Raw genomic sequence first — 6511 nt, forward strand, 5'->3', positions numbered from 1 at the left:
ACCCCAATTCCTGATGGTGACTCCATATAGAATTGTTTTATACCAAGGTTGTGAAGGCAGACACCCAGAAGTACAATATTATATACAATTATACGTAGGGCAATTTTGAAATTAAAAAACCAAAGGAACATGAAGATTGATGACATGAAGTTCCTGAAATTGAAACTGGCCTTGTGTCATCTGGTTGAGATTTGCCGACTGTTTGATGGGTGGTGAGGAGGACTCCGCTGTGGACAGAGTGCAGATGAAGTGCACTTTATCTCTCGGCACGGTCATGGAGGATGTGGAAGCTGACAAAATGGCAGGGTGTCTAATTATTAAACAAGCCACATGTTCATAGCTTCCTCCACTTGTTTCCTTGGAAACCCAGTTCCTTGTCAATTTTCTGAATTACATTAATATTAAACTATGACTTTGAATAAGGAAGAATGTGAAGTATCTGAGGAGTATTATTTATATCTTACAAGTGACATTTGTATCACATGGATAAACGTTTAAAATGTTCTTGAGAACACTGAAAAATAAGGAAATAGAGTTCAAAAACATAGAACTTGTTAGACTAGTTTCTGTTTAAAACTTGGTGGATTATACCTCTTTGTTTTAAACCATTACGGCAGCAATGATTAAATATCAGATTCCTTAAAGAGTCACTAGTTCCTTTTGGAACGTTTTGATTAAAGCATTGTATTTATTAAATTGTTCTTACCCACACATCTTTCCTTCAAGATGTTGTTTTTCCCACGTCTGCTGTTTCATTACATGACAGTTATTGAAAGGCTAGATGCTGTTTACTTTCCCAAGGTTTATTTTTATATCATAAATTATACTGGTTTTTTACACATCACAAGAAGTAGTGTGGTCTCCTCAAACTGGGCAACGGGAGACTTGGGTTCTATGCCCGACTCTGACATGTGACTTTGGCTAAGTCAATGAATTCATATGTGTCTCAGTCTCCTTAGCCACATAATGGGGATAATAATATCTCCCTTCTACCTACTTCACAGGTTTTTTTTTTTAGATTAATTAGTCAATGTTTGCAAACCACGCTGAGCTCCTTTGATAAAATACAAAGCATCATTATTTATGACAATAATAATAGTGTGTTGGACCTGTGGGCTTTCTTTCATCCAAGAATCCCAAAGTACTTTACCACTGGGATTGTAACTTTACAGAGGGTTACTGTGTGGTGCCTGGCTCTCCTTGAAGAAACAGATGGTAACAAGAAGTCTGGGTTTTCACTGGAGAGTAATTAAGTCTCCCACCAACTCCCTGCATCATTTGTATAAACTTCCCAAGACAGAAGAGCAGCTCCCAAAAGAGAGCTGAGTCGGACTCCTCATCACTGTTTATAAATAAGTCATAGGTGACTTGGAATATCAATATTTGGAACTCCCAAATGTATACATTGAGAATTTGGGAAAGCATGGGAATATTTAGACAGCAGGTAAATTAGGTTCAACAAAAATATAACAAGTGTGGGTTACCTGAAGGTCTTTCAGGTTGTATCCGCCAGTTATGTATCAGTCCTGTGGTCTCTTCTTGGCAATCTGGTTAGACTGACTTTCAGTTAATTGACCAAGATAAATTAAGTGCCTAACTCATGTGCAGGTCTGAGGTTATTAAGAAAAAAAGCGAACGATGTGGTCCCTGCCCTCAAGTTGTTTACAACCTATTTGAGAAGATGAAACTAAGATACAGAAAACAATAAGTGGACCATGGAAGATAGCAATGTAATTAAAGGCTAAATTGTGTGGAACAGACCACAGGAAGTAGAGAGAAGTGAGCCCTCAGTATGACCAGTGTAGTTCAGGAAAGCTTTACTGAAGAGGTGGATTTAAAAGAGCGTGTTTTCCACAGGACGAATATCACATCAGCAACGTCGGCAGTGTGTGTAAGGACAGTGTGTGCCTGTGCTGGGAGACAGGGCAGATGAGATGGGGGAGACGCTCCCCAGGGGCTCTGGGGACAAGCAGGGAGGAGGAAGCTCCCAGGGTACATGGGGAACTTCAATGGGCCGGCAGAGGAGTTTGGACTTAATTTAATTGACTTTTTTTTATTTATTTTTTTATAATACGTCAGAGCCCAGGGACCTGATAGAAGCAGCATTTTGAAATGATTCTTTGGCAACAGTATGCAGAGATCACCAGAACAGGAAAGAGACCTAAAGTTGGGAGGCCAGCTGGAGTCAGACATGGTAATTCAGCGAGGTGGAACATTATCTAGAAGGGCTGCGGTGGATATGGAAAGAATTAATTAAAAATAGAGCTTTTAATGAGAGCTTACCATGTGCCAGGATGCATCTTATTCTCACAACAACCCCAAGGTGACACTAATATTAACTCAGATTAGCACTGATTTTCTGATGTGGAAACCGTGGCTGACAGGGGTTACACAGTAGTAACTTGCCCAAAGTCACAGAGATGTGTTAGAATAGAAGTGTGAATCCTAAACCACTATTTAGATTTAAGAGATCAATCCGGGAGGGGTAGACATTTTGATGAGAGAATAGCTGTCCAGTCTAAATAGGAAAATGCTGTGTTCAACAAAGTTAAAACAGGTCATTTACCCGCTTTTATCCCTGTAGGATGACTTAAGAGCCTCCACTGGGCCACTTATGTTATGGCACATTGTGACTCTGCAGAAGAATGTAGTCTGAGGTGCATATCCCCACACTGGCCTTGTGCAGAAAACACTTGGAAAATGCTCGCAAGGAAACTTCCTTTATTGTCACGATAACCTCCATGATCGGGAATGCTAGGGAGCCTTTAAGGCTGGGAGTGGGGGCGTTCCAACCACTAATAGAGAGCCGCTGCAAGTTAGGAACAGGGTTAAGAACAGAGAGGAAGAAGACAGGCACACCTGGGAGGCTGCTCTCAGGATGTCAGACTAGGTTCAGGACCTGGGAATGCAACATGGGACAGTTTGGATCACAGGCAAATTAGCAACAGAGGTTCAACGCCCCTTGTACCTGATGCTGGATCCTCTCTTGCCTCATCTGGTTGGACTCTGCTCGTCCATCCTGTCTATCACGGTTCACAGTTTCTGAAAGAGCTGAGGCTGGGCAGTAGCTGATGCTCTTGATGGGGGTTGAAGAGAGGTAAGTAGGTTTTTCTGGTGGGAAAAGATGTGAGAGAGTTAGGTTGCCGGCAAGAGTGGATTTGGTTGATATCCTGGAAGCCCAGGACTATAAAATTTGACTTCGACTTACGACGAAACTGGGAATACACTTCTAATGAGAAAAGAAGGTTCTTGGCGAAGAGGGTTTTTGTTGCTCGTTTCTGAGGCGTTGAAAGGGGAAAAGGTTAAAACAAAACTACAGCTAAGTCTAAACCCCCAAGAAACCTTAAACATTGGCTGGTTTTAAAATTCTCCTATAAATGATCAGAGCATTAGCCATTTATTTCCAAAGCTTGCAATTTGACTTATGAATCCACTTACTGAATACATTTTGGATACATTTGGCAGACAAAGTGGAGCAGGAAATCATTATTGGATAAAAAGGGCCACACAGGAGGAAGTTTTTATTGGCAAAAAGCAGCTTATATATTCACAGAATCCTATCATCTTAGTACAAGGAGTCTAGCCTCATGAAGGTTTTTGGTAAAATGTGTCCAAAGAGATAACAATCTCTTCCCTTTTCATGCCCTCTTCCCCGACTAACACATACTGGGGTCCAACTCTCTAAAATGTATAACGTATTCCAACCTCCAATACAGTTATCATCACAGACGATCACATAACAGTTTAAACTCCCCTCGCCCTCACCCCCACCTTTTTTTGGTTATCTCCTCTGTGAACATGGAAAACAGTTATCATCTTTTCTTTCAAAATCCTCATATACTAGAAGGTTATAATTAGCTTTCCCTTAATTTTCTCAGCTTTAGATGGAATAACATACATGTGTAAGTCTGACATTTGTTGACTCTTTGAGATGTGCAAGCTACTGAGAGTACATCTCATTTACTTCGGACAAAATCCTGTGAAGCAGGCATTTTTATCTCCATTGGAAAGATAAATAAATTGACACTTGAAGTTCCGAGCTTAATAATACCTTTCAAATACTTGGTAAATTGAACCTTTCAAATACTTGGTAAATTGAAGAGCCAGGATTGAAAAACTGCCCTTTTTATTTCTATATCGCTTTATTGACTTAATAACATGACATAAATCCCCTACACTTGATATAATCGTTATACAGAATACATAGATGGATACTGTCTTCTTTTAAAAAATATAAAACACATAATAAGCAAGACATGTGAAAATAGGCAAGTTTCCATTAAATAAATGAAATTTTTTAAAAAACTGTTTTACTTTCCGTATCATTTGAAAAAGGGAAATTATCATTTAAACAATATTCAAGTTGATTAAACAAATTTTAAAAAGTATTATAAAATGTTTAACTTTTTATCACCTTCAAGGTTTATGTTGCTCCCCAATTTTGCGTATAACTGAACTTTCAAATTTGCTGACACACGCTGAACTGATTCCACTCTGGATTCTAAGGCATCAATTTCTTCTTGAAAAATGTTCTTTTCTTCTTCTAACATTTCTTGTATTTCTTTTTGAGACTAGCTAATGAAAACATCACCAATTTGACAAGGTATCATTAAGCAGTCATCATCTACAGGTGTGATGTCCTTACAAGCATCTTCTAAATTTTGGAGTTGTTTCTTTTTTACGTCTATTTCTTCCTTCAGCTCTGTGATTCTACTTGTATTCTATGCAAATTTGTTTATCTTTTGTTGATTTTCAAAAGTAACACTAACATCTGCAGCCGACTTCTTCATGGTGGCCACCATCTTGGGCAAAAAACTGCGATTCTTTTTTTTTTTTAATTACATTTTATTGGGATGACAATTGTTAGTAAAGTTACATAGTTACATAGATTTCAGGTGTACAATTCTGTATTACATCATCTATAAATCCCATTGTGTGTTCACCACCCAGAGTCAGTTCTCCTTCATCACCATATATTTGATAAAACTGCAATTCTTAATGGGAACTCATGGATTGAATTTTGAGTCAACTCTTCTGCAACAACCTTCTTTTTCTTTGATTCCTTTGCTTTTCTTCAAGGACTACTTGTCCTCAACCCACTTCTCTTTCCTCTGTTCTTTCTTTAACTATTTGAGGCCTCAGTGTTCTTCTTTATAGCTATAATTTTTTATATATTATACATTATCTACATATTGTATAATATTTATACATTGTTTAGTCTTTTTCCACCATTCTCTCTTTCTAAAATAAAAGCTCCTTGCAAATTGGAACCATGTCTTTCAATTCATTGACTTCTTAGCTAAATCATGTACTTTGAGTGGTAATTTTTTTCTTATGAAATAGGGGGGAGAAAAGAGATCAAATTAAGGGGAAGATAGAGACTTTTACGAGGCCAGACCATTCCTCCTCCTGCTCTCCAAAACTATTCTGCACAAATGCAGCCAAGTATAACGTAAAGAAGGTGGCTGCTGCAGTCAGAGGACTTGGGTGGAAAACCTAATTCTAAAATCTACTACCCATTTGGGAAACAGGGCAAGTTATTATAATATTCTAAGGATTTGTTTTCTCCTTGGTAAAATGAGCATGGTAATACCAGTCTTATAGAGTTCTTGTGAGGATTAGAGAATGTAATTAGGTGGCCATTTTTGCAGAGAGCTGGGCACATGGTAGCTGTTATACCTACAGTTTTTCTAAGTAGGCTATATTCTATGTTTGCATGTCTTAACATGGAAATCCCTCTCTTACCAGACAGTAAATTCCTCAAGAGCAGAGACCATTCTTCATTTTTACTATGCCCTTCCACCCCACCCCTAGCTCAGTGCTTGCCACATAGTAGCATTCAACCATTGTTTAAATGACTATGAAAAGGAGCTCTAGTGAAGTGTTCAAGGTGGAAGACTCTAAAAGAGTTCAAAGGAGAACACAGCTACTTTCTACAAACTGTGCTTTGTACCAGACCCTAGCACGAGGCTCTACTCACAAAAAGGGTGCTCAGGTAGGTAGTCTGCAATTACTTGAATTTATCTCAGTGACTATATTTTCATTCTAGCATTTCACTTTCAAATATGGATATACTTCAAAAATAATAATGATAATGTCCTGTCCTTCCCTTATGGATTGTTTTCTTTCTTTAGCTCTATACATTTTAAACAAACTTATTTTAAAGTCTCTTTCAGATTCTTCTATTACTCCTAGTTCCTGTACAGTAAATTCTGTCTTTATTTGGAGTTGGTATACCCCTTTCATGGTGGTTGACTTCCCTTTGTGTTGTAATTTTTGAGATAGAACTCATCTTCAGTGGGAGTTGTCTGTGTTCGTGCCTTGGACTGTGGCAGTATCCAGTGGGACGTGTTTCCATCTGTCTTTGTTATGATCCTAAAGGGGTAAACTAAGCCAGCCCAATTTCTATTACTAAAAATAAGGCCCAGAGCGCAGACCCAAGAGAGAGAAATACTGAGAGACCACTTCTTCCATGCCTTCCTAGCTTATCTTAACAATTAGCATATAGTTA

General features: G+C 38.4%; 1 pseudogene; it reads right to left on the reverse strand.

Annotated features, from left to right (window-relative positions):
• Positions 1-4388: 4388 nt before the first annotated feature.
• Positions 4389-4802, reverse strand: LOC117021154 (prefoldin subunit 4-like; annotated as a pseudogene).
• Positions 4803-6511: the final 1709 nt, after the last annotated feature.

The sequence above is a fragment of the Rhinolophus ferrumequinum genome, chromosome 4, assembly GCF_004115265.2.
Source record: "Rhinolophus ferrumequinum isolate MPI-CBG mRhiFer1 chromosome 4, mRhiFer1_v1.p, whole genome shotgun sequence".
Classification (NCBI taxonomy): domain Eukaryota; kingdom Metazoa; phylum Chordata; class Mammalia; order Chiroptera; family Rhinolophidae; genus Rhinolophus; species Rhinolophus ferrumequinum.